Source organism: Gorilla gorilla, chromosome 5, assembly GCF_029281585.2.
Source record: "Gorilla gorilla gorilla isolate KB3781 chromosome 5, NHGRI_mGorGor1-v2.1_pri, whole genome shotgun sequence".
Classification (NCBI taxonomy): domain Eukaryota; kingdom Metazoa; phylum Chordata; class Mammalia; order Primates; family Hominidae; genus Gorilla; species Gorilla gorilla.
In genome coordinates this window covers 172578300-172606164 of record NC_073229.2, presented here as the reverse complement: position 1 = coordinate 172606164, position 27865 = coordinate 172578300, and the positions used below count along the sequence as shown (strand labels likewise).

The following is a 27865-nucleotide window of genomic DNA, read 5'->3' as shown; positions in this document are numbered from 1 at the left end:
GGCAGAGATAAACAGATTTTCTGGGAAAACTAAAATACTTTTAAAATGAGAGCTCTGGCCCCCTAAGATTGAAATATTTTCCAAACTTTGTTGCCAGACTCTGCTGACAATTTTATTGCAGAAGAAAAAAAGCACAATTTCAGTCAAGCGGACTGACAGTTCATGGTGAAATAATTCTGTGGATATACTTAGTTGGTCACTAAGACACTGAATTTACTGCAACCCATTTGAGTTTAGCTGTTTTCCAACGACACTAGAGTTCCAATCCAATTTTTTTTTTTTTTTTTTTTTTTGAGAGAGTCTATCTCTGTCACCAGGCTGGAGTGCAGTGGCATGACCTTGGCTCACTGCAACCTCCGCCTTCCGGGTTCAAGTGATTCTCCTGCCTCAGCCTCCCAAGTAGCTGGGATTACAGGCATGCGCCACCACGCCCAGCTGATTTTTGTATTTTTAGTAGAGATGGGATTTCACTATGTTGGCCAGGGTGGTCTCGATCTCTTGACCTCGTGATCCGCCCGCCTCGGCTTCCCAAAGTGCTGGGATTACAGGCATGAGCCACCGCGCCCAGCCCCAATCCAATTTTAAAGTTCTAAATGTATTCAGAGCACTTAATAGCTTAGGAGAAGTTGTTAATGTCTTTAGGAAGTTGGGAAGCTCACTGAATGTTATCTTGCAGCCTTAAAAATCACTACACTTCCCTAACACAAATGAACTGACCTATCTGGAAATTTAAAAACAAACACTCTCGGTATGGAGTTGATAAATGAAATATAAATACTTGATATTAAGAATGCACTGAAATATCATTAAATTGTGAGAGGCAGAAGAATCAAAGAATATTATAGATAAAACCATATAGTATAACACCCTCATTTCATAGTTCAAGGAGGCTGTATCTCCTTTGAAAGTAAAAGAAAATGAAGAGTATTTAGATAAACAAATTACCTGTGATAAAAATAAATTATGTAAATTATGCATTTTCACATGCATCTAATTGTTCAATTGCCCTTTTCATCATTAACACAATTATAAAACTACACCAATATCGAAAACCTTTTGTTGATGTATAAAAGTAGCAATAAAGTATTAAAATAAGTATAACTCAGAGCAAAGTTATACTTTTAAATAAGGAACAGGAATCCAGCACGAATATAGAGTATCAGAATGAATGCACTTTCATGCAGGATTGTGGGGGAGTGTTCTGGGAATCTGTTGCTCAACAATGTGCATGTGGCTGACAACACTGCACCGCACACTTGGGTAAACTGTTGGGAGTGTGAATTTTATGTTACGTGGTTTTTTGTTTGTTTGTTTGTTTGTTTGCCACAATGAAAAAAAAAGAATGTGCTGGGATGAGTACATCTGAGAATGGGATGACTGTAGACAAGCGGCCAGAAAGAGAAATGGGTTTTAATGGACAAGAATTTAATGAACTGGCAACTCACTCATCCCCTAATCTCAGGCCCTTGTTATAAAAAGTTATCACAGTGGCGTAAAACCTCCATAGAACTCTCATTAACATCCTCCTGGTTTTCATTGCTGCCATTGTTCATGACAGACATATTTCTGTACCAAACTTGATACACCATTTCTACCAAACAGTATATGGACAATGTTTTGAGTTATATATTCCAAGTGTGAATGGTAGGATGTCAAGCTCAGGTACAGTTAACAAAGGGCATATATACTTTTGGACATTTCTGGTGCTTACACACCAATCACAATTTTCCAGGACCTAACCTTTCAGCCTCACATAGAGAAATTTACAAACTTAAATAGCAGGAGGTAAGCAAAAGTATCATTAGCAAATTTTTAATCCCAAATCTTCCTTCCTTTTCAGGAGTTGGTACAGAGAACTCAGAGTGATGATGAAACTAAACTGTTAGTTTGTCTGAAATTTTCTCTGAAATTGCTCCTTTAACACCCAATTGCAGCCCATGACCTTCTATAACCATCAGCAAAAGTGACTGGTTCAATTCACCTCCCCTCCTCCATTTTTACCTTTTCTTCGAGCTCTAAATTTCTACCTCACTAGTAATCATAATAGTCATGCTAGGAAACGATCTTCTTTTATTTATCTGCATTTTTTGACTAGATTTTATTTGCTAAGTGCATCATTTGCCATGTCATATCACAAATGTAACATATATGGTACATTATGCAAAATGTACCTGTCCCTGCATACAAAGTAGTTGCTTATTAACAACCATATTAAATGTTTGATGATAGGGAAGCAAAATTTTAATCATTTCATCTTAGCATGTTCATTTGTTACTTATAATAGGCATTTGATTCTTTTAGCTATTTAAACAAATTTTTTTTTTTTTAAAGAAACAGCATCTTGCTATGTTACCCACACTGGAGTGTAGTGGCTATTCATGGGCGTGATCATCACACAATGCTGTCTTGTGCCCAGAGCTCAAGCCATTCCTCAGCCTCTCAAGTAGCTAGAACTATAGTTCATGACCACGCCCAGCTTGTTTAGCTACTTTTCAGAAAATTGATTGGGGCTATAGTTTGACATATAATGTTAAAATCATGGAGACAGGCAATGTTTTCATGCAGGACGTTTGTTTTACCAAGGGCAGCTTACTGATGTTGAGCAGGAGATCTTGTATAGTGATATTTCTAGTGACTTGTTTTTTTTAAGACCAAGTAAGAGAATAACTTTTTCAGGACGTCTTATTAATTTTATCCCCCGAGGATAAGAGATTACAGTCATCATTTAGATGCATGCCTTATAGCAAACACATTCTAAAGTAAAAATATTGCACAACTGAGGAGAAGCTTGTAAAGTCATCCATTAAGTTAAGGACCTATAAATGATTGGAGAAAGAAAAATGGAATAAACTATTGGCAAAATTCCGTTATTATAACACGGATGAGTGTCACATGATGTCAATGACAAAAGAGCAGAAGAGTAATTCCTATAATGTGCCATGTGCCATGCACCTGACTGCTCAGCCATGACCCCTTTATTCAGAGAATAGCTGATGGTTTACACTACAGCTCCTGATCTGGATGTCACAATGTAGACAGAAATAGTAAACATTGTGAACCTCATCAAAACAATCATTGAGTATATGTGTAAATATGTATAACTTTTGGGCATGTTGTACACTGAGAAATAAGAACCTTCTCTTCTCCCCTAACATACGCCGACTCTTTCATTTACTACTGCCGTGTAACAAATCATCCCAAATGTAGTGGCATAAACCAACAAGCATCTTATGATGTTCACAGGTTCTGTGAATATGAATTCAGAAAGGCAATAGCAGAAAAGGCTTGCTCTGCTCCACAGTGTTTGGAGCCTCAGCTGGGAACATGCAAAAGCTGGGGATGACTTGATGGGTGGGCTGTAATCACTGGAAAGCTTGCTCACTCAAATGTCTGGAAGCTGATGCTAGGGCTGCATGGGTTGCTGAGGCTTCCTCACAGCAGGATGCTGGGTTGCAAGAGTAAGCATATGGAGAAAGGCAGGCAGCAGCTGTATTGCCCCTTTGGTTTTTTGGGTTTTTTCATTTTAATTTTTATTTTTATTTTTGAGACAAGGTCTCATTCTGTTGCCCAGGCTGGAATTCAGTGGCGAGATCATGGCTCACTGCAGCCTTGACCTTCCAGGCTCAAAGGATCCTTCCACCTCAGCCTCCCAGGTAGTTGGGAGGCACATGCCTCTAGGTGGCACATGCCACCATGCCTGGCTACTTTTTTTTGTACTTTGTGTAGAGATGGGGTTTCACCATGTTGCCCAGGCTGGTCTCGAACTCCTGGGCTCAAGCAGTCCGCCCACCTTGGCCTCCCAAAGTGCTGAGATTTGTATTGCCTCCTATAACAGCCTCCTATGGTAAGATATCTGCCAGAGTCACAAGCCCTCCCAGGGTTCACGGCCACCTCTCTCAGCTGGGGGAGTGCCAAAGCCACACTGTGAGAGCAACAGTGGATGGCAGACATCGCTGTGGCCAGCTTTGGGAATTACAGTCCGCCATGCTGACTGCCAAGGAAATGGGCCTGCTCATGAGTTTTCAAAATGAGGAATGGGGTGCAACCATTTCTTCATGACAATATCTGGAAGGAGTATCTCGTGGCTTTTACAACATTTTACTCAAGTATATCTTGGCAATAGTCAGCCTGAATTATCACTTAAGGTCAAAATATTACACTGTATTAGGCTGCAATGATCATGTCTCTCATTTCAAACCTATGATTATAGAAAATTTTAAATATACAAAAGAGAAGAGGATAATAAACTCCCCAATTCCTACTACCCAGCTCCAACAATCAGCAGTTCAGAGCTGATTTTGTTTCCTCTATACCTTTACCCTTACTTCATGTTCATCTCATTTTACTTTGAAGAAAATCTCAGACATCAAATCATGAAATATCACCATTTCTAAGTTAAGAATTAGCTATCAGAGTTCCTTAACTGTTGCTCAATCTTGAGCACGTGGCTCAACCACCAAGAATTTGACTCCTTCCTGGTACTGGAGGACTTTCTTTGGTCATAAGGAGAAATCACATTTATGAAATTTAGATACTCCATCTAAATGTTGCAAAGGGACATGAAGAAATGCATTCTGAAGTTGAATGTAACTTTAGAGTTTATTAGAAAAGTATTCACTATTGTTTCCTAAGTGTAAATATACGATTCTTTTTTTTTTTTTTTTTTGAGTCAGAGTCTGGCTCTGTCTCCCAGGCTGGAGTGCAATGGCGCGATCTTCGGCTCACTGCAACCTCCGCCTCCCAGGTTCAAGTGATTCTCCTGCCTCAGCCTCTCAAGTAGCTGGGATTACAGGTACCCACTACCACGCCCAGATAATTTTTGTATTTTTAGTAGAGATGGGGTTTCACCATATTGGCCAGGCTGGTCTCTTGGCCAGACTGGTCTCCAACTTCCGACCTCGGGATCCATCCACTTCGGCCTCCCAAAATGCTAGGATTACAGGCATGAGCCACCACACCTAGCAATGCTTTCAATATTTTTTTCTTATTTCCTCACCCCTCCAATAGAGACAAGTCTTGTTATGTTGGCCAGGCTGGTCTTGAACTCCTGGCCTCAAGCAATCCTTCCACCTCAGCCTCTAAAAGTGCTGGGATTACAGGTATGAGCCCCCGCACCTGGCTACATCCTTTAAAATTTCTGAATATGATATGCACATAAACTTTGCTTGGAAAAAGCATATTCTAAGCAGAATCTAATGAGAAATTACTCCTCAGAATGACCTGGGAGAGCCACACAACACTGGTGGCTGAACTTGAACCTTAAGTGAGGGCATTATAACTTAGTTTGAAATGTTTTAAATACATTTAAAAAAGAAAGTGAATTGTGAATTTTTTCTGTGGCTGGTGAGGTGAGAAGATTTTGAAATTTGACCTATAGATTGAATTGTTCATCATTAAGTCACATATGGATACCTTAGTTAAGAATGACAAATCTCATTAACATTACAAACTCTTAAAGAAACCCTCCCAAGTTAAGTGTAACAGTGAAAACTAAACACAAATACAAATATATCCCAACATAAACGCATGCATGTTTGTTCATATATGAATGTGTACACACAGAGGAAAAAAAACGCTGAGAGAGTATATCTCACTGAATTTTTTTAGAAGCATGTAGTCTTGCATTACTTTTTTCTACAGATGAAAGATTAGCTTAAAAATACGATCTCCAGGCCACGCGCGGTGGCTCACGCCTGTAATCCCAGCACTTTGGGAGGCTGAGGCAGGCAGATCACGAGGTCAGGAGATTGAGACCACCCTGGCTAACACGGTGAAACCCCATCTCTACTAAAAATACAAAAAATTAGCCTGGCGTGGTGGCAGGCGCCTGTAGTCCCAGCTACTCGGGAGGCTGAGGCAGGAGAACGGCATGAACTCAGGAGGCAGAGCTTGCAGTGAGCCAAGATTGCGCCACTGCACTCCAGCCTGGGGGACAGTGCAAGCCTCCGTCTCAAAAAAAAAAAAATCTCCAGTTCCCCTACGTTTTTAAATTATCTACATATGTATGTCTATAAATACAGAAGAAAATATCTAAAAGAATTCTACACGCCAATGGTTACTTCTCAATTTATAACCTTTTTCAATTACTTTAATATATTTTTAAAACATAATAAAAGATAAATATAACAAATTCCTTTTGTAATAAAAAGTATACATATACAAATTATTCATATATTTTTTAAAACTTAATAAAAGTCCCCAAAGTTAACTTTGATAACAATTTAAGAATGACAAATCTCATTAACATTACAAACTCTTAAAGAAACCCTCCCAAGTTAAGTGTAACAATTAAGTCCAACAATTAAGCTAAAAAGCTACCTAAGAAATGTTAAAACAGGCCGGGCATGGTGGCTCACTAGCACTTTGGGAAGCTGAGGCGGGCGGATCACAAGATCAGTAGTTCAAGACCAGCCTGGCCAACATACTGAAACCCTGTTTCTACTGAAAATACAAAAATAAGCCAGGTGTAAAGGCACACACCTGTAGTCCCAGCTACTCAGGAGACTGAGGCATGGGAATGGCTTGAACTGGGAGGCAGGGGTTGCAGTGAGCAGAGATCACGCCACTGCACTCCAGCCTGGGCGACAAAGAGAGACTCCGTCTCAAAAAAAAAAAAAAAAAAAAGAAAAAAGAAACAAAAGTATTAATACTTTATTTCTCTAGTTAGGTCATGGCTAGTATTAAAATATTTTCTTGATGTGTTAAAATTTGTATATTTTATTATTAATAGAGAAGGACCATGCTGAAATGATTTCATATTCATACTTTGACTAAAAGAGGCTCCGCTATAGTATGGTATAGTTAAAAAGAAAAATGAATCAGGTGATCAAAAATCTTACTGGGGAGAAAAACCTCAAATGCATTTATTGTCAGATTGGACAATTTGTAGAAAAAATAGTTCCACAAACATTTATTGTATCTAATACAGAAGCTAAAAAAATAAATCCAACAACAAAAGCAAAACCCAAGTATTGCAAGATGAAATCAGTAGTTTGCCAAAACCAAAACCGAAACAAATGTGTACCTGTGTGTGCTTTCACCTGCTTGTGTATGTATACACACACACATCTACAGCCACACTAAAAGGGACTAGGACTAGGTCAAATACAAAACTAAGTCTCTGACCCTAAATGATGACATTCTGGCTTTAGGAGCTACATCCCATTGTGCAAAATACCAGACTCAAAAACCCACCCAGGGCAGAATTAGATCCTGGAAAACAAATATCATGCCCTCATCCCCACTCCCACTTTGTCTCCACCTTCCTGTGGAAATCCACACGTTCCTCCTCCCTTAATGCTGCCAAGGCTGCAAGCCAAATGAACTTCACAGCTGGAAAAGCAGGAGGGACAAATCCCCCTTCTGTTCCAAAAATGGAGAGGAAGAATACCAGGCGCCCACCAGCTCAGCTCAGTGCCAAGTTCTCCTCCTCCACAGTAGGTACAGGAAGGAGGAGGTGGAAAAAGCCAGAGGCGATCGGATGCTTAGCCACATGCAGCTAAAAGTAAAATGCCACATGCTACTACTGATGCATGCAATTAATGGAAGGACCCAAGCTCTGAACTGCTGTGGAAAGTTGCTGCCGGTCACAGATTTACGTGTTTTTTATCACTTTACAAGAAGGCTGTAGAGTTGTGGTTATCTCCCAGTTGGCAAACTATATTATATGTGTTCTTCACTGGAGAGATCCTTACCAAGTAACAGATAAACTAGAAGAACAGAAACTTCCAGGTAAACTCTACTTAAAAATTATATATTGGTCAGGCGTGGGGGCTCACGCCTATAATCCCAGCACTTTGGGAGGCCGAGGCAGGCAGATCACCTGAGGTCGGGAGTTTGAGACCAGCCTAACCAACATGGAGAAACCCCATCTCTACGAAAAACACAAAATTAGCCCAGCGTGGTGGCGCAGGCCTGTAATCTCAGCTGCTTGGGAGGCTGAGGCATGAGAATCGCTTGAACCCAGGAGGCAGACATTGCTGTGAGCTGAGATTGCATCACTGCACTCCACCTGGGCAACAAGAGCAAAACTCAGTCTCAAAAAAAAAAAAAAAAAAAATATTACTTTGTACACTATCTAGTCTTGGCTTTTATTTGGTTTCCTGCTTATTACAAATGGGTCCATATGATCAGATACAAGTAGGTTATTTCTCACCTTTTAAAGGAGGCCCCTTTCTCCATGTTTTAAACCTAAAAATACCATCACGTCTTTACTTTTATTGAAAATTCAAAGAGACTCTAACTATTTGCAAAGTTCTGGGAGTCCAAGCGTTGACTCCATGACCTGCTGGCTGCTGTTTAACCTTTCAGTCCTGGCTGACCTGTCTCAGACGAACCAGCCGTCCCACTAGATGAGCTCCAGCAGTCAACACATGGACTAGTGCAGGGCGGTCAGGCATGTAGATCCCAGGGCAACCTGAAAGTCAACATTCTCACCCTTGCCAGGAAATCATTCCACTCTTGTCTGACTTCTCTATGCCAGTCAATTCATGAAACATGTGTTGATTTTACCAGGACTTAAAATTCAACATCATCAGCCAGGCGTGATGGCTCATACCTATAATCCAGCACTTTGGGAGGTTGAGGTGGGTGGATCATCTGAGGTCATGAGTTTGAGACCAGCCTGGCCAACATGGTGAAACCCTGTCTCTTCTAAAAATACAATAATTAGCCGGGCATGGAGGCCGGCATCTGTAGTCCCAGCCACTAGGGAGGCTAAGGCAGGAGAATGGCTTGAACCCGGGAGGAGGAGGTTGCAGTGAGCCAAGATCGCGCCACTGCACTCCAGCCTGGGCAACAGAGTGACTCCGTCTCAAAAAAAAAAAAAAAAAAAAAAAAATCTATTGTCTTAGGAGTCTTCTCACTCCCCACTAAATCAGCTGCCCAAAGCTACTGCTTTTCTCTCCCCAAGGTTTCTTGCATCCATCCAGTGAATCCATTCCACTTGTAGTCCTTCGCCTCACAGCTACCTGGGCTACCAGCATATGGCTGCATGGAAAGTACTGTCAGCTGGGAGACTGGAGTCCAGTTCTGCTCCCTGCTGTAGTGCAACCTTTAGAACCTGTTTTGTTTGGTTTGGTTTTTCCAATGTCAACAAACAGCAAATGGACCACTTGATAATCTTTAGGGTCCTTTTTTACTCTAAAAGGGCTATGATAAGTGGTGTCATGCCCCTCTAATCACTATTGTCAACTCCATCTTCTGGAAATAGTACTCTGTGTCTCTGCTATTCAAAATGTGATTTGTGGACCATCTGCATCAGCATCACCTGGGAACCTGCTATACATCCAGTCATGGTCCCATCCCAGACCTCCTGAATCAAAATCTGCAATTTGCCAAAATTCCCCAGTGATGTGTATTGTTTGAGAAACTCACTGCTTCTGTGTCACTTCTCTCTTCCAAAATCTTTCCTGGAGGCCGGGTGCAGTGGCTCAAGCCTGTAATCCTAACACTCTGGGAGGCCAAGGCGGGTGGATTGCTTGAGGTCAGGAGTTTGAGACCAGCCTGGCCAACAGGGTGAAACCTCATCTCCACTAAAAATACAAATATTAGCCAGGCATGGTGGCATGTGCCTATAATCCCAGCTACTTGGGAGGCCAAGGCAGGAGAATCGCTTGAACCCAGGAGGCGAAGGCTGCAGCGAGCTGAGATGGCGCCACTGCACTCCAGCCTGGGTGACAGAGCGAGACTCTGACTAAAACAAAACGAAATCCACAAAATCTTTCATGGAAACACAATACTGACAGGAGGAAGTCCACATTTCAGAAGAAGAAGCCCCCTTCACCAAACAGCCTGATAATAAACCCTCTTAGTGAACAGTTACCACGTCCTCTGCTCCCTGAGTGCAGACTGAGCCTGGTGTCTCACTTCTGCTTATGCTACCTAGAGTGCTTCTCCTTTCTATCCATCCAAATCCTACTCATCCTTTAGCCCCAATCCCAATACGCTCTCCTTTTTAACCTTCTCTGCCCACTTGTGCCTTAAATGATATCCCTGAGTATGGGCACACCAATGACTAGCCACATCACGTATTCATTAAATGTACCTATGGGTAGCGACTCCTCTACTCACTTACTGGTTTTCCTCAACTAGACTGTAAATGGCCTTCCAATAAATTCCTGTTGAAATTCATTGTGTGCCACCACAATCCATCAAAATCTATTTACTTAGCATTTACTATCTGCCAGGACATCCCCTTGAGAATGCTACTTTCTACAGCCTTGCACAGGCTCCCTGTACAAGGGAGTACTACTGGGAATCTATTGGTTTTTTTGTTTGTTTGTTTGTTTTTGTTTTTTTTTAAAGAGATGGGATCTTGCTCTGTCGCCCAGGCTGGAGTACCATGGTGTGACCATAGCTCACTACAGCCTTGACCTCCTAAACTCAAGTGATCCTCCCGCCTGAGGCTCCCAAGCAGCTGGGGCTGTGGGTATACACCACCATGCCTAATTTATTTTTTTTAGAGATGGAGTCTTGCTATGTTGGCCAGGCTGGTCTCAAACTCCTGGCCTCAAGCAAACCTCCCACCTCAGCCTCCCAAAGTGATGGGATTAGAAGTGTGAACAACTGTCCTAGGCCTGGTTTGTTTTAATTGGATCACTTTGCCAATAAGCCTAACTCTTTTTTCCTTCCTTTTTTTTTTTTTTTTTTAAGAGACAGGGTTTTGCTCTGTCACCCAGGCCTAGGTTGGAGTGCAGTCATAGTTCACTGCAGCCTTGACCTCCCAGGCTCAAGCAATCCTCCCGCCTCAGCCTCCTGGATAGCTGGGACTACAGGTATGTGCTACCATGCCCAGCTTCCTTCTTTTAATTTGTGTTTGCAATTTTACTGCATGGGACGTGTATTTTCATGTTTTTATTTAAGATTTACTTTTGGATTGCAGAGTTACACTAGGAAGCAAAAATAATTCAACAAATATTTAAGATCTACAACTTAGATACATAAGAACTTAAAACAGAATGTTGTAATGTTTAATCACTTTTAGGTAAAAATCAGTAGTGGCCTGTCAGTTTCTTCATCCATACCTAACTCTTCAGCTTTTCACGTCTCATTTCACCCGTATTGCTCGAGGTATAGCAGAAGATGTTAGTCATTGTTCTGGACCCCCATAAGCTCTTGGCCTGGTATAAGAAATTTTCTTCCGTGTGAAACTGAAGGAAAAGTACTCTCATCCCATCATATCAAAGAAGAAAGGTTCTAAGGGGGAAATTTTTATTTCACAGCTGAAGAATTCTATTCCACTAACTGCAACCTTTAAGTCTCACCATAATTAAGGGATCAGTGAATTTCTGCAAGCTTTCATAAGAAAGAAACCTGAAGTGGCAATTTCCACCCAGCCATTAATGCTCTCTGTTAAAATAATTGAGCCTTTTGCTGTATTAGTTTATATTCTCTCTCTTTTTTTTTTTCTTTTTGAGATAAAGTTTCACTCTTGTGGCTCTGGCTGGAGTGTAGTGGCGCCATCTCAGCTCACTGCAACCTCCGCCTCTCAGGTTCAAGCAATTCTCCTCCCTCAGCCTCCCGAGTAGCTGGGATTACAGATGTGTACCACCACACCTGGCTAATTTTTGTATTTTTAGTAGAGACGGTTTCACCATGTTGGCCAGGCTGTCGCGAACTCTTAACCTCAAGTTAAGATCCGCCTGCCTTAGCCTCCCAAAGTGCTGGGATTACAGGCATGAGCCACCGCACCCGGCCTGATAGTTTATATTCTGCAGTTATTAGTTACTTATTTATTTAGGCCTCACCACGTTCCAGAAAATGACTTAAGATGGCTAAGTAACTTAGTTCAGTGTTACATGATAAAAGTAAAAAGCTAAAGAGCTAATTAATTTATATGACACAAATAGCAGAGGGAACAAGACTATAAAGTAGAGTAGGCCCAGGGATTCAGTTAGTTCATAAAAGGTGAGCCATGGGATGCTACAGTACAGACAGACAACATGATCAGTTAAGAGATGGATGTTACTATACTTTTATGTCTTAAGGTAGCCATAGGAAAATGGCTCTTTCTCCGAGTAAAAATTTCTCCTCTGGCTTCTGGCAGAGATAACACACTATTACTCTGAAAGATACCACATGGAAAATTCCTGAAGAAGTCACCTTGCTCTGGAAATGCTTTCACACTGGGAAAAGCTGAAATTAGGTCTGAGATCCCTGAGTGAAAGCGGAGGAGCATACCAAGGGGGCCTCCCTGACATCCACACTCCCGTACCCATGCAGAGGAGTCAAGAAGTACCCAGGGCAGGAGCAGAAATCAGTCTGGGAGGACAGGAGGGTAAGTTCCACCATCTTGAAGCATGGCTGTGCTAAAATACATCAGAGTTGAATTGGTTAAATTCAGGAGTAATTTGAATCTAAGAGGGTCAAGCTTGGTGCTCCCACACCTCATGTCAAACAAGGCGTATACTGCTTTAATGTCTAAACTGTCTTTGTTTAAAACTATGTACTAGATCGTTTAAGCTACAACTTTACCAATGTTGAGTGCATACCACATACCAAGCATTTTGCATGGAGATAAGAATAAGATCTACACACCACAATGTGGCAATGGATCACTTCAGTAAGACGTGAGTGCTGTGTTAGAAGAATGCACCTTTTATAGTGTACAAAACACCAGAGTATCATGTTATATAAATGTAATCATTAAAAGATACAGTGTCCATGAAGACATTTTAGTTATCCTAAAAAACAAATCCAACAAGTTCTATAATTCAATTTTTCATTCTACTAGCAGGACTTGGCATATCCACACTATAACCCACCCCCTGGGTGAATTTCCCAGGGGTAAAGACCATGATATCTGGCCATTCTAGATGGTAGTGGCTATCCCCAGAATCCTCTCACCCTCCCTGTTCTCATCCCATGCTCACTAAGTGATCTCCTTTGCTTTTTTGAGACAGAGTCTCACTCTGTTGCCCAAGCTGGAGTGCAGTGTGCAGTGGCACAATCTCAGCTCACTGCAACCTCTGCCTCCTGGGTTCAAGTGATTCTCCTGCCTCAGCCACCCGAGTAGCTGAGATTATAGGCACGCGCCACCCACACTGAGCATGTATATATATATTGTATTTTTAATAGAGATGGGGTTTTGCCATGCTGACCAGGCTGGTCTCAAACTCCTGGCCTCAAGTGACCAGCCGCCTCAGCCTCCCAAAGTGCTGGGATTACCCGCGTGAGCCACCGTGCCCGACCACTAAGTGATCTTCTGAGTACATCCAGTTGCTCACTGGGATTGACTAACATAAGACAAAAGTGACAGGAAGCACTACATAAGCTCATTTCCTTTTGCTTTCTCTGTTTTTTTCCATCTCCTCTTTCATCTAATCATTCCATAATTTTAAAAATAGTTACTGAACCCATAAGTCAACAAGGATAAAACAGTGAAACAGACACGCACCGCTTCAGTGGGGTTTCCATCTAGTGAATTCTTAAGTCATTCACTTTGCATTTCAGCTCTAAGCCACAGGTACAACACTCCTTCTGTTCTGGCACCAGGCACATGACATCTGGGTAACTCTGCTCAGCTCTGGATGCCACATTTCCCGGGGACAATGGAAACCAGAGCACCTTCACTAGAATGGTGTCTGGAAATGGTATCGAATACTCAGGATCAATTGGAGGAAGCAGGGCTGTTTACACAGAGAAGGGAAGAAAAATATAAACATGGGAAAGCCTTCCAGGGAGCAGGGAACTGCCCAGTGCAGAGCTGCCCAACCCCTTTCCCCACAGCGGTCCCCTGACAATGAGAGCACACTGCACACTAGGAGAAACTGAGAAAATTTTAAATGGAAAAAAAAGTATTACTATTTTTATTTATTTATTTATTTATTTTGAGATGGAGTTTCACTCTTGTTGCCCAGGCTAAAAGAGTGCAGTGGCACGATCTCGGCTCACTGCAGCCTCCGCCTCCCAGGTTCAAGCCATTCTGCTGCCTCAGCCTCCCCAGTAGCTGGGATTACAGGCGTGTGCCACCACACCCAGCTAATTTTCGTATTTTTAATAGAGACCGGGTTTCACCATGTTGGCCAGGCTAGTCTTGAACTCCTGACCTCAGGTGATCTGCCCGCCTTGGCATCTCAAAGTGCTGGGATTACAGGTATGCGCCACCACGCCTGGCCAGAAGTATTCTTTTAAAGTAATACCTAATGACCATTGAGAAAATAAAATCAGGCCAGACACAGTGGCTCACGGAGGCTGAGGCGGGAGAATCACTTGAACCTAGGAGGCAGAGGTTGCAGTGAGCCAAGATCGTGTCATTGCATTCCAGCCTGGGGGACACAGGGGGACAGGGAAAAAAAAAAGGAGGAGGTGGAGGGGAAGGGAGAGGGGGATGGGAGGGGAGAAGGGGAGGGGAGGGGAGGGAAAAGAGAAAAAATCAGAGTATTAGTGAAGATATTAAATACTGAATTGACATAATACTTTCAAATAAAATATTTTCCAATTTTTTCAAGAACCTTGAGCTTACTTCTTTGAAAATAACTGTCTTTGAAATAACTGTCTATATGCTTGAAAGAACTATATGCCATTCCAGATCAAGATGTTTAATGATGATCTCTTGATGTTCTTGTTGGTTATTAGTAACAAGAAGTTTTACTCAAACTAAGAGGTAAAAATTGTTTTAACCTTTTTTACAACCATTTTAAATTTATTAAGCATTTTACAGCCAACAGAAATACAGCAATTTCTATTTCAAGAATGTAAAAACACCTTATTTCATTAACAGACACAGTGAAATCTCTTATGAAAACATAACAGATTTTAAATCTAGTTTAATTTTTCAATTAGGTACTACAATATACTGACAAAGTTCTTGCGTGCAGCCTTGTGCATGCAGTGTTCATCCTGAAGCTAGCTTGGCCGTGCTGGTCCAGAGCTGGCTCCCACCACATCTGACCACTGCACCTTGGACTCCATGCCTGAAGCTTCAATTCATCTCTTCCATGAGCTTCAGGGACCCTTGACCATGATGACCAAGTATGCCGCTGAAGTACACATCACCCATCCTGTGTACTGCTCATGGGAATCACTTACACCGCTCTGCCCTGGGACCATGTTCCAATAAGCCCTGTCAGCGGTTCTCAAACTTAGTGCCTTGCAATCCCTGGAGGGCTTCTTAAACACAGATTGCTGGGTCCTACCCAAGAGTTTCATCTGCATTTTTACCAAGTTCCCAGGTGACACTGATGCTACAGGCTGAGGAACCACACTTTGAGAACTACTGGTCCAAAGAAGGCTGCTCAGAGCTGCTTCTAGTCAGATTCAGTGGCCTGCAGGTGAAGGGGTAGGTGTATCTGGAGCCCCACCTGAAGTCTGGCCTGGTTTTCAGTGCTCTAAAAGGGATGATCAAGACTAAGGATTTTAAAGTTAAGAGGAGGCTGGACTCAGTGGCTCACACCAGTAATCCCAGTGCTTTGGGAGGCCCAGGCAGGAAGATCCTTAGAGGCCAGGAGTTAGAGGTTACAGTGAGTTATGATTGCACCACCGCACTCCAGCCTGGGCAAACAGAACAAGTCCCATCTGGCCGGATATGGTGGCTCACGCCTGTAACCCCAGAACTTTGGGAGGCCAAGGTGGGCGGACAACTTGAGGTCAGGAGTTTGAGACCAGCATGCCAACATGGTGAAACCCCGTCTCTACTAAAGATATAAAAATTAATCAGGCATGGTAGCACATGCCTGTAATACTAAGTACTTGGGAGGCTGAGGCAGGAGAATCACTTGAACCCGCAGTAAGCTGAGATTGCGCCACTGCACTCCAGCCTGGGTGACAGAGCGAGACCCTGTCCCCCCCCCCCCCCAAAAAAAAAAAAAAGAAGAAGAACAAGACACTGTCTCTAAAAGAAAAAAAAAATTTTTAAAGACAAAGATGGACTCACCATCATTTTATTAAAAAGGATGGGGGAGGAGGGCAAGCAGAGCCAGGTGTCCAACAATAGAATAAATTACTTACAGCATGTGGAAACCACATCAATGGAGCATTCAAGCTTGACTGCAGGACTGTCTGCTGTCTGGGAAGGGGGTTTTTCTTTTTTTTTCTTCAGAAACTGGTCAGACCTCTGACCGACTACTATAATTTCACTACTTGATTGGAGTGTAATCATTGGAAATGAAATTAAGTTATTGTGGTATAATTTATCGTTTACATGATTTTTTTTTAATGGGAGAAGGAACTGCAAGTTCTAGCCCAATGACTCAAACATTTGAAACAGACGACCTTCAGAAGTTGGCAACAGCCTACAACTGAACAAACATTTACGTCTTCATCTATTCAACGAGTGTTTCCTGACCAGTTTGTACTCAGTTGACGTGCTGGGTACTGGCAGTATAAAAAAACAGTCACTCACCTTCAGGAGCTCGCAGTTAAGCAAGAGAAACAGTAACTGAGAATATAAGAAACTAAAGGCTTTCATGTTATCATATAAATAACGTCGGAACTGATTAGTATACAGATTGGGTGACTGAATAAGGGATTTACAAAATTATGTAGCCTGATCAAACAGGAGGTGCTAAATTTGAAAGGTTCCTCTAATAGATCAGCTCACATTTTGTACTAATGAAGTGTCACTATTATTGTTGTCTTTGCTATTGTAAAATCATGTGGTGCTATCATGACATTTAACCACTTTCTCATTCTCTGAACCATATTTTCTAACCATCTTTAAATATTGTGTAACCATCTTTAAAAAGCTCCAGAATCAATTGCAAGCCAATACATTCTGAAATCATCAGCCACAAATTTGCTTTTAAAATAAATAAACTTTTGACTTAGTCATGTTGTATAATGATGTAACACATTAAAAAACACATGGGGCTGGGCACGGCGGCTCACGCCTGTAATCCCAGCACTTTGGGAGGCTGAGGCAGGCGGATCACAAGGTAAAGAGATGGAGACCATCCTGGCCAACATGGTGAGACCCCGTCTCTAATAAAAATACAAAAATTAGCTGGGCGTGGTGGCGTGCGCCTGTAGTCCCAGCTACTCGGGAGGCTGAGGCAGGAGAATCGCTTGAACCCAGGAGGCAGAGGTTGCAGTAAGCCGAGATCACACCACTGCACTCCAGCCTGGCGACAGAGCGAGACTCCATCTTAAAAACAAACAAACAAACAAACAAACAAAAAAACCACACACATGGATAGATATCATATTATTTGAGAAAGAAAAGAATTATATAAAAATTGGAATCTCAGAAACAAATGGCAAACTTTAGCCCAGGGCAAACTTTTTATTGGTCTATTATAAATGTTTGCGCAAAATCAGGTTTATAATGGAAACACAGGCAGACAAAGTCCCAATGTAATATACATAAATGACATATTTCTGTTCTTGTATAGTGATTTTCCTCCCTTCTGAGCATTAATCTTTGAATGACTTACTCTATAAATTATGAAACTTAGTTCAAAAGCAAATGAAATTTAAAATACCCATTTATTGAATGGCAAAAGTGCCATGTTGAAATTACTGTGATTTATCTGTGTCTGTAATGGTTACTACAGCAAACATACTTCATTGCTCAAAATTATTACCTGGTTGCATAGTTTACTGTGGTTTAAACATAAATTTATCCCGCCGTTCAGAACAGCAGCTGTTTGTCAGGGTCATGTTCATTCATCCACAGCCACAAGGCCCAACTTTTTCTTTCTACAACCCTAAAGTGGCACACTGACGTATACACATAACACTCACTTTCTGGAAACCAATTAAATTCACACGGATCACTGACTACTAATATGGGAGGAGGGGACAAGGTGGAGTACTGTTTATCCAGAACAGAGTTCATCTCCATGCTCACATGCCTACTTGGACCCCGCATGGTTCTGGCAGCTCAGGCAGAAAGCATAGATTGGCACTATAAAAGCAGCCCTGTCTGCAAAACAAATGGGATTCTTGGGCATTGGTGCTTGTGGGCACTGCCATCACAGTGACTGAGTCATTGCTGCTGTGCCTAGGTAGAGAGATTCTGGTTGAAAAGCCAACCCTTCCTCTCTACCAAGAGGAGGGCCCTCTCCTTTCCCTCCTCGTCATTTACCTGGTAGAGAAGTTGGACAAAAATGCATATTCTCCATCTGGAAGAAAATGTGCCACATTCATGATAATGGACTAAATGGCTCACTATATAAAAGGTGCTGATAAATAAACAAGAAAGACATTACTTTAAATAGAAAAATGAGCAAATGACTTTAAGAGATAAGTCAGACAAATAAGGATAGAAAAATATGTGTGTTCTTATAAATAACGAGAGCAATATAGTTTAAAAGCACAGTAAGATTACTTTCCAAACTGGTAACTTTTTCTCCCTAAATACTGGGAAGTGTAAGATAAGAACAGGGCAAGAGTGCTGCTGGTGGGAGTGCAGACTGTAGAATATTTCCAGGTGGTCAACAGTGTTTCAAGAGTCTTTCAAATGTTCCTACTTTTCAGCCTGCTACACTCATATCTAATAATTGGCCCTGGCTGGGCGCAGTGGCTCATGCCTGTAATCCCAGCACTTTGGGAGGCCAAGGTGGGTGGATCACCTGAGGTCAGGAGTTCGAGACCAGCCTGGCCAACATGGTCAAACCACCTCTCTACTAAAAATCCAAAAATTAGCTGGGCATGGGGGCACATGCCTGTAGTCCCAGCTACTTGGGAGGCCAAGGCAGGAGAATTGCTTGAACCCGGAAGGCGGAGGATGCAGTGAGCTGAGATTACACCACTGCACTCCAGCCCAGGTAACAGAGCGAGACTCTGTCTCAGAAAAAATAATAATAATAAATAAATAAAAATAATTGGCCCTAAGGAGACAGTGAACTCTTAAGGTAAAGATACACATTTAAAGATGTTCATAGTCACTTCTTTCTTTCTTTCTTTTCTTTTCTTTTCTTTTTTTGGAGACAGGGTCTCACTCTGTCACCCAGACTGGAGTGCAGTGGCGGAATCTCGGCTCATCACAACCTCCGCCTCCCAGGCTCAAGTGATTCTCCTGCCTCAGCCACCCTGAGTAGCTGGGATTACAGGCACGCGCCAACACGCCCAACTAATTTTTGTGTATTTTTAGTAGAGACGGGGTTTTGCCATGTTGGCCAGGCTGGTCTCGAACTCCTGACCTCAAATGATCCACCCGCCTCAGCCTCCCAAAGTGCTGGGATTACAGGTGTGAGCCACTGTGCCCAGCCACTTATTTCTATCATAACAAAAAACTGGAAATTGCCTAAATAGTTCAAACTGGGGGACACAAATTATGGTATACTCAAAGACAAAGACAAATGGTACATAACGATTAAAAAAATATGGAACAATAATTCATAAGGGAAAGGTATTCCTTAGTGAAGGCTAAGGAATATGAACAAGCACACCATATATACAGCTTGAAGTCATTGTATATTTTGGTATATGGTGTACATATATAAACAATGGCATGTAAACTCCCTGGGGAAGGAAATTTTGTGTGTTTTCTTCACTGGTGTATCTTCAGGACCCAGCAGAGTGTCTGGCACTTAATAGATACTCAATACTTACAGAACAGATATGTATGTCAGACAAAAGCATGTGGTTATATCTGAGTTGCAAGTGTGAATAGAGGACTTAAGTATCATCCTTATTTTTTTTAGGCCTTCTGAATTTTCTACAATGTATATATACAAATTTTACAGTCGAAAGCAGAACAAAAATGTTTCTGCTTAAAATCGGTTTTTCTTAATGTTATTCCTTCTACAGACCCAGAGTCAGATTTGATCTAAAATTTACATACACACACGCACACTATCAAGATTCTATACCACAACTGGGATATAGAAGGTCCATGACATAGAAGATCTATGTTAACTTTTTAAAATCATATATAACAAACTTCTGTTCTACACATAGACCTTTGCAGGGCACTTGTCATTTAAAGATACATTATTCAATACGCACACACTTTTTTTTTTTTACTGTATTATATTAATAAGGATTTTTGAAACATCAATAATGCAGAATTTTTCTCACAGAAATTTTGCTTTACTTTCCCTTTTTCTTAAAACACCTTGTTGAACTCTCCTTTCCTGTAGCATGAAAAGGAAGAATTAAAGTATTTTCTTGTTGTCTCTTAACTGGCCTCAATCAGCTAAATACCACCAGGGTGTTAATTACAAAACAGTTATTTCATATAAGGTTGTGCATATTACTACATAGAAAATCTCCATGTACACAAACTAAGCCAATTTCCCCCTAGCACATAGCATGTCTTTTTCTCAGGAAAAGCAAACAAGCAAAAACTCAGAAGAGTACAAACAGGAAACCTATTAGGACCTGCTCTCCAAGGGCAGAAAACAGATGGATGGTCTGTAGCAGAGCAGATAAAAGCAGCGAGTCTGAACACAATGACTGATGTGGCTGAGAAACAGGACAGGAGGGCGGACTGCATCCCCAATACTACATGGTCATCTAAAAAGGATGACGTGAACCTAGAGATATGATTGTTATTTAAAGAATAGAGACAATCAAGAGTCTTACATGAGTACCATCAGATCTGTTTTTTAAAGAGCCATAATCCCTATAGTGATATGGCATCAACCTCAAAGTCATCCACATTTTCTCTGTCAAGCCCTAAAACAACGTATGCAAATTCAAAGCACTAGCACTTGAATTTTTCATTCATTCTATAAAACATAAAGAGAATCCAAAAAGGGTGCTCGCCTTTGCCACAAAACTCCAAGCTAGAATGAGAAACCATTAGCATCCCATCCCAGTACAGATTTTAAATATTCTACCTATACGTTTTGAAAGTTGCTATGAAGACTCTCTTTGAATATTCCAAATTTTAATCACCAGACAAATGGCCTTCACATGTAAATGCTTATTACCTGAAACAGAAAATGATCTTTGGAAATGGAGAGGATTTGTCTGTTTTTGCCATAAATTATTCACAGAGCAACAAGAAAACCTCTCAAATTTCACCAAAAATATTATAAAGTTGAGAGCAATATGCCACGTGACAATGCCAGAATGGACAGGAGATGGGAGGGGAGTAAGTTTCAAGGAAGATTCAATGTTGGGGAAAGGACTGGCTGCATGGAAACTGCAGAGGGCTTTCAAAGTTATGATCTGAGGGTGGAAGAAGGGTTATGATTTGGGGTCTGGAGATTAAGGTGTATTCTTCACAGAACTTTAGAGAAATTAAAGATGCTGCCTCCTCCTGGGCCTTCCCTGATCCCCTAAGACTGGATCAGGTGCTTCCATCGGAATACTGCACCACGCTATCTGTACTCAGACTTCAGTGTACCCTGGGCACAGGCTATGGGTTGCTCACCATTAACATCTCAAGACCTAGCGAAGTGCCTGGTTCAGACTAAGTATCTAATAAATATCTGTACCGTGAATTCAAAAAGGAAAGAGTAGAGAAGACTAGAAGCGGAGACACCATCACACATAAAGCCCAGTGCCTTACTATGGAAGTCATTTAAAGTCCTACTGTGTTTTTAGTTGCTGGTTACTAACATTGTATAATTTGACCGACAAAGCATGAGAAAGACAGTATGTTCAACAGTGAAGCAAAACAATGACAGAAACATGTTCACGGAAGGACACAAACCATGTTAAGTGCTATATATAACTTCTACCACATGTGTCAAGGGTTTTGTCAGGGATCACGTAGACTGCCATTTGTCCTTGTTTATCCCGAGTAGGCAGCCAGGGAAAAGCTGAGTGGCGTGGTAAGGAAATACATAAAAGTAAATTAACTATTTTCTTGAAAATTCCCTCTTAAATAACTATATGCAAGTGGTAAACAAAAAATTGAAATGATGGCTGATTTGGTTATTTACACCTAGATGTTGTCAAAATTAACTATAGAAAGAACAATGACAAACAACTTTGGAGCTACCAAACATCTATATAACTCATAAGCCCCAAGTATTCACCAAGTGCCCACTAGGACCACTGGGTTTGTTTTCAGATTGCATCCCACTTCCCCACCTTTTGTCAATCACAACATCTCCACCTATAAATTGAGTACATGTGCCAGGGCCAATCCTGGAGCTTCAGGTGCTTCTGTAGCCCTTTCTGGTTCATCATAACCATCATCATCATCAAAGTTATCATCATCAACGTGATTATCACCATCTTCATCTTCTTCTTTGCTTCATTCCCATCATTGCCAACATTTATCTAATGCTAACCGGGTGCCATACACCATTCTAAGCACTTTTTTGTTCCATGTAATCTGAAAAAAACTTATAAGGTAGGAACTTTGCCTATTTCCAGTTTTTTTTTTTAAAAAAACCAATGAGGAAACTGAGGCATGGAGAGATTAAGTTATCTTGCCCAAGACCATGTCTGAAGGTGGCAGGCTCTATGGAGTCTATCTGATTTGACTATGGGATACACACTCTTTTATTTATTTACTTTTTTTTTTTTTTTTTTTTTGACAGAGTCTCGCTCTATTGCCAGGCTAGAGTGCAGTGGCGCAATCTTGGCTCACTGCAACCTCCGCCTCCTGGGTTCAAGCGATTCTCCTGCCTCAGCCTCTCGAGTAGCTGGGACTACAGGTGCATGCCACCACACCCAGCTATTTTTTGTATTTTTAGTAGCGACAGGGTTTCACTATGTTGGCCAGGATGGTCTCAATCTCTTGACCTTGTGATCCGCCTGCCTCACCCTCCCAAAGCGCTGGGAATACAGGCATGAGCCACCGTGCCCGACCAGGGATACACACTCTTAACTGCTACCCTAAGATCTACTGGCCCTCCCAGTCAGTGCTCCAGGGCTGATAACAGGCTTCCTTTAGCTTCCTGAGTCTCTGCCCTCCTCCCCTACTCTCTAGCCTGTACCCAAGTGTGTTTTCATTTCTTCTTTGCAAGGCCTTGTTCTGGTAACTGCACAATAACCCTCGTCTTCTCCCAGGGCAGGGGTTCCACCCCATCCATGTTCAGTGACTGAGTCTCTTCCACCTACTCACAGACCTAGCTATGAGCAGACACACAAATATGGGCTGTTCTCAGTTTCCCAGGGCTACCTCTACCCCATTATCTTGTCTTGAGGGTCCCCATCACCTGCTGCTTGCCCAGACTTCAACTACCTACTGGAGGACTGAGTCTCTCCAGTAAATCCCCACAATGAGGTCTCCCTCAATGGCTGGGTCTAAATTCAGGCTGGTCTCTCCTGCAAATTTCTGCTCAACTAACCATAATTGGCCTTGTGTGGCAAAAACCCAAGGTTGCTAAGAATGGTAATGAATTTCACTTAATGATTCCCTGTGTTCCAGGGCAGATCCTGGGTTATTTATCTGTTTCTGTTGCAATCCAACGAAGTCACATTCTTTTTAGAGGCAACACAACCCCAAGACACAGAGCCACTGTTCTGAGCTGGTGGCGTGTATGCAGGAGCCCCCTCTTCCTGCAGGCCTCTGAGGGGTCTGCCACCTGTCAGACATTGTGCCGTTAATTAGGTAACACTTGTGAAGGGTTTTGCGACACATAGCACACATGTCGTCCAGGATCTCACACATGGTGCTCCACGTGGCAAAACTCAAGAGCTATTTTTAAACTGTATCTAACAGTTGAGCAAAACTTGAGTATCTCCTATTGCAGACCACTTTAAACTCATTACTCTTCCACTGAAAATTCCTCAAAAAGAGCATACAGCTAGTGGGGATTATTAAATAGGATACAAAGGACACTTTAGGAAAAAAAGAAAAGAAAAAAAAAAAAACCTTGTTGCAATCCATGCCAAGTTTTCAGGGAAACCTCAAAGACTTTGCTTTTGTTTCATCTATTCTTTTGAAAACAAGCAATTCAAGAGGAACAGGAGGGAACAAATTGCATCTTGTCTGCCCAGATGTCATGTCCATATAGGTGAGTGAGTCACGGCGCTGGTGGGCCATCTGAGGGTACACTGAAGAGGCATCTGTGATGCCTGTAACCTGCTAAGACAAAGGCCAGCTTTTCTGAAGCCCTGGCCAGACTTGCTTGGGCAGTTAACCAAATGCCTTGATCGATGTAGGCTTGAAGTGTGGGATCTCCTTTACCGCCCCACACTATAATTACACAAAGCTTTTCTGGCTTAGGGAAAAATAAAAGGTTTATTTTTAATTAATGAGGGCAGGTCCCTAATTCTCTCTTTAAAAGAGCTTCCTTTTGCCAAAGGGAATCCTCTGAATGAGTGGGTAGGTTTAATGGACTGCCTTTGGCTAAGAGGTTTGTGGGTAGTTTCCCCAAAGAGTTAAACTCCAATGACAGAGCCATGGATGTGGGCTTCCTCTTATGGCACTCCATATCATGATGGCTCTGCGGTGACCTTTGTCCTGCTGGCTCTCAGGTGATTGCTATCAATCTTTAAATTCTTGAAGTTTGCAAGGGCAGGTGCTAGCATGTGTTCAAACCTATTTGTATTTATCTTTCAGATATCTGTGCTCCCAGACAACACTAATGATCATACCAAGTTACTTAGTCAAACCTGAAGAGTGATCTTCCTCTGATTTAAGTGGTTTTCATTTTTTAAAGAAAACGGTCCTACAAAATTAATTTATGTATATTTCCTACAAAATTAATATTAAGTATTGCTTTATCAATCTTGTCTTCACCCCAGATGTGTGACATAACCCAGGGACCCTTTAAAGAACAGGTTGTGTCAAGCAAATGTCAGAAAAGTGATATTATTTCCTCGCGCTTACTATTTAATAGGAAGGAAAGGAAGCGGCACAAATACATGAAAATCAGTGCCCAGGCCCCTTTACAGTAATCAGAACTTCCTAGACAAACAAATAATTATCACTAATGTCAGTATGTAAATTGTTCGGCTGGCATGCACACACCAATAGCACTAATTAATTTTTTCTCTCAAATTAAAAATACTCAATACAAAGTTCTAAACTCATTTGTCAATGGAAGCCCTACTCATTTGTCATCATAAAAATAAGAAAATACTGTGCACTCTGTGAAGTCGATGGTGGTGACTCACGTTGATTAAATGCACAGTCAGGCATTATACTTGGCACTTTAAAAATATTCCCTCTTGAGAAATGTATTAACTCTTCCTGGGCTCAGTAGAAAGTAAGCTCCAAGAGGCTGGATGCAGTGGCTGATGCCTGTATTCCCAGCACTTTGGGAGGCCGAGGTGGGTGGATCACTTAAGGTCAGGAGTTCAAGACCAGCCTGGAGAAGAAAATACAAAAAATTAGCCCGGTATGGTGGCAGGCATCTGTAAACCCAGTTACTCGGGAGGCTGAGGCAAGAGAATAGCTTGAGCCCAGGAGGCAGAGGTTGCGGTATGCCAAAATCACACCACTGCACTCCAGCCTGGGCGACAAAACAAGACCCTGTCTCAAAAAAATAAAAAATAAAAAAAAAAGAACGTAAGCTCCACAAGAGCAGACACTACCCACTTCCCTCACTGCTGCAGCTCCAGGACCTAGACCAGTGCCTGGCACGTTGTAGGCATTCAATAAGTATGTGTTGGATAAACTTTTTAATATTATTTCCCATAGTTCTCACTGCAGCCTCCAAAGGTAGGTATGGTGTTTATCTCCTTACAGAAAGAGAACCTGAAGCTCAGAGAGACTAAATCACTTGCTCATAATCACATAGCTAATAAGTGGCAACGCCAAGATTTCTACCCCAGTCTACCACCTTCCTGCATTCACCCTCGCCCTCACCCTGAACCATTCTGCTTGACTGCCTAAGAGTCTCTTACATTCAATTCTCTGCTAAAGACATTTGCATCCACAAAAGTGTCCACATGAATATACATATATGAACACGCCAGAAATTCTTCCCATTATATTTTTTCTGACTGTGCCTTAAGACCTAATACTCAGCATGCCTTGGTTCTAGAACCTAATTATTTTAGTGCTTCTTTTATTTCCTTACATAATAATTTTTGTTTTTAGTAAATACCATACTGACAAAAGTACAGACACAAATTTTGTAGGACAACTTGCCCCTGCTGTAAATATTACTGATGTGCTCCTGGCTAAGGAGGGTCCCAGAAGTGACCCAAGCTTCCAGTGTTTTCCATTCTCCAAAGAGGGACGGTTACCATTCTTCAATGGTTTTTACATAGACTTCATAAAAGGGAGGAGCGATTCCCCATATATTTATTCTTTCTCTTTATTTTTTTTATGCTTCGTCATCACTCTTTTCTCTTCCCTTTGGCATGTTCATACAACCAGGTTCAACTCTCCCCATAGGAAGAAGAGGGGAGCAGAAGGAGAGGCCCGGGGAAGGAATGGGAGAGGGGTAAGGGGAGAAGAGGGAGGAAGGAAGGTAGGGTGGTTCATTCTCTTATCATTGTATCCATTCCTTCAGAGCCAAAAGTGCAAACTTCTTGACTAAATGTTCTACATCAACGGCCTCCATTTACCTGGCATTGATTATTTCAGGCCACACATCAAGCTAGGTGCTAAGAGCACAATGACGAATGAGCCTAGGATGCATTTCTCTCACTCCCGCTGCTTCTCTTGAGCCTGCATTCCACAAGAATGTCCCAGCAGCACCTCAAATACATATCGTAAGATGAGCTCCTGATCTTTCCCGCACATTCTCCTTCCTCCTCCTCTTTCTCCCTTGTTAACAGCCACACTCCCCTCCCAGCATCTTCAGTTAGCCCTATCCATTCCAATTTAGGTCAATCGAGACCTAAATTCCTCCAACAAAATATTTCTTCTGTTCGTTTCCTCATTTCCATTTCTACATTTAGTGTCTTTGCTCAGCCAGCAGCAATACCCTTTGGACTGCTCTTCCTCCTCCCAAGAGCATAATCCTTGGGTCATTCTCCCAATCAAAGTTTTCCTATGTCCCCTCTTAACAACAGAACAATGTCAAACTATTAAACCGGCATTTAAAGCTTCCACATTATGGATGGAACCTATTCTCCAAGTCACTTAGTCTCACTAATGTAACTGAAACTGAACGTCTCTAAGTTCCCTTGAGCATCCTAAACAAGATTCAAACTAATCAAATACCAAAGTAGCTCAAATTACTAAATTAAAAGTAAAGAACTGTGCGTTCGACAAGAAATCAACACAAACAACAGGTTCACAGTTTCCAAAATGGTAAATATTTCCCTACAGAGTCTCATCATTAAAACTTCAGCAATATTCTGATACGCTGAGTTGCTTTAAGGAACACGACTTTTCTTTTTTCAACAGTAATGATTTTCCTATGACCCTTTCTCTGTATTCTTTATGACTTAGCATCCTAGTGATATAGTTTGGATGTCTGTCCCCTCCAAATCTCATATTGAAATGTGATCCCCAGTGGTGGAGGTGGGGCCTGGTGGGGGGTGTTTGGGTCATGGGGGTGGATCCCTCATGAAGAACTTGCTGCCCTCCCCATGGTAATGACTGGGTTCTTGCTCTATTAGTTCACCAGAAGCCAAGCAGATTCTGGTGTCGTGCTTGTATGGCCTGAAGAACCCTGAGCCAAATACACTTTTCTTTAGAAATTATCCAGCCTCAGGTATTCCTTTATAGCAATGCGAGGCGGACTGATACGCATAGCTTTTAGGGAACTCATTGCAAACTGACGTAACTATGGTACAAATTCTAAGTTGAAAAACAAAACACTAAATGCTTCATCAAATCACTTTATATCATTTTTAAAGCAACTTTTTCTTTCATTCATGGATGCTGTAGGTGTAACTATAATTTATTAAATAATTATTCTCTCAAAACCCCACTGCCCATTTACATACCTGTTACTATTACCAGGAATAGAATGAGATACAAATTGAAATTTATGTGAAAAACAAACACTAAGTGCTAAATAAATGTAAAATAAAATAAAAATAAAAATGATTTCTTAAGTGAACTGTAAATTTCTCAATCATTGTATCAAAATGTAGCCAAAATAATGCTTCTGATTTGCAAAAAAATGGAACCATCTTAAACATCTTCAAATACATATATATATTC

At 41.6% G+C, this 27865-nt stretch overlaps 1 protein-coding gene across 6 annotated transcripts in view; it reads right to left on the bottom strand.

Annotated features, from left to right (window-relative positions):
- Positions 1–27865, bottom strand: part of SASH1 (SAM and SH3 domain containing 1) — a 284343-nt gene that overhangs the window by 113372 nt on the left and 143106 nt on the right. The gene's annotated exons all lie outside the window — the stretch shown is intronic.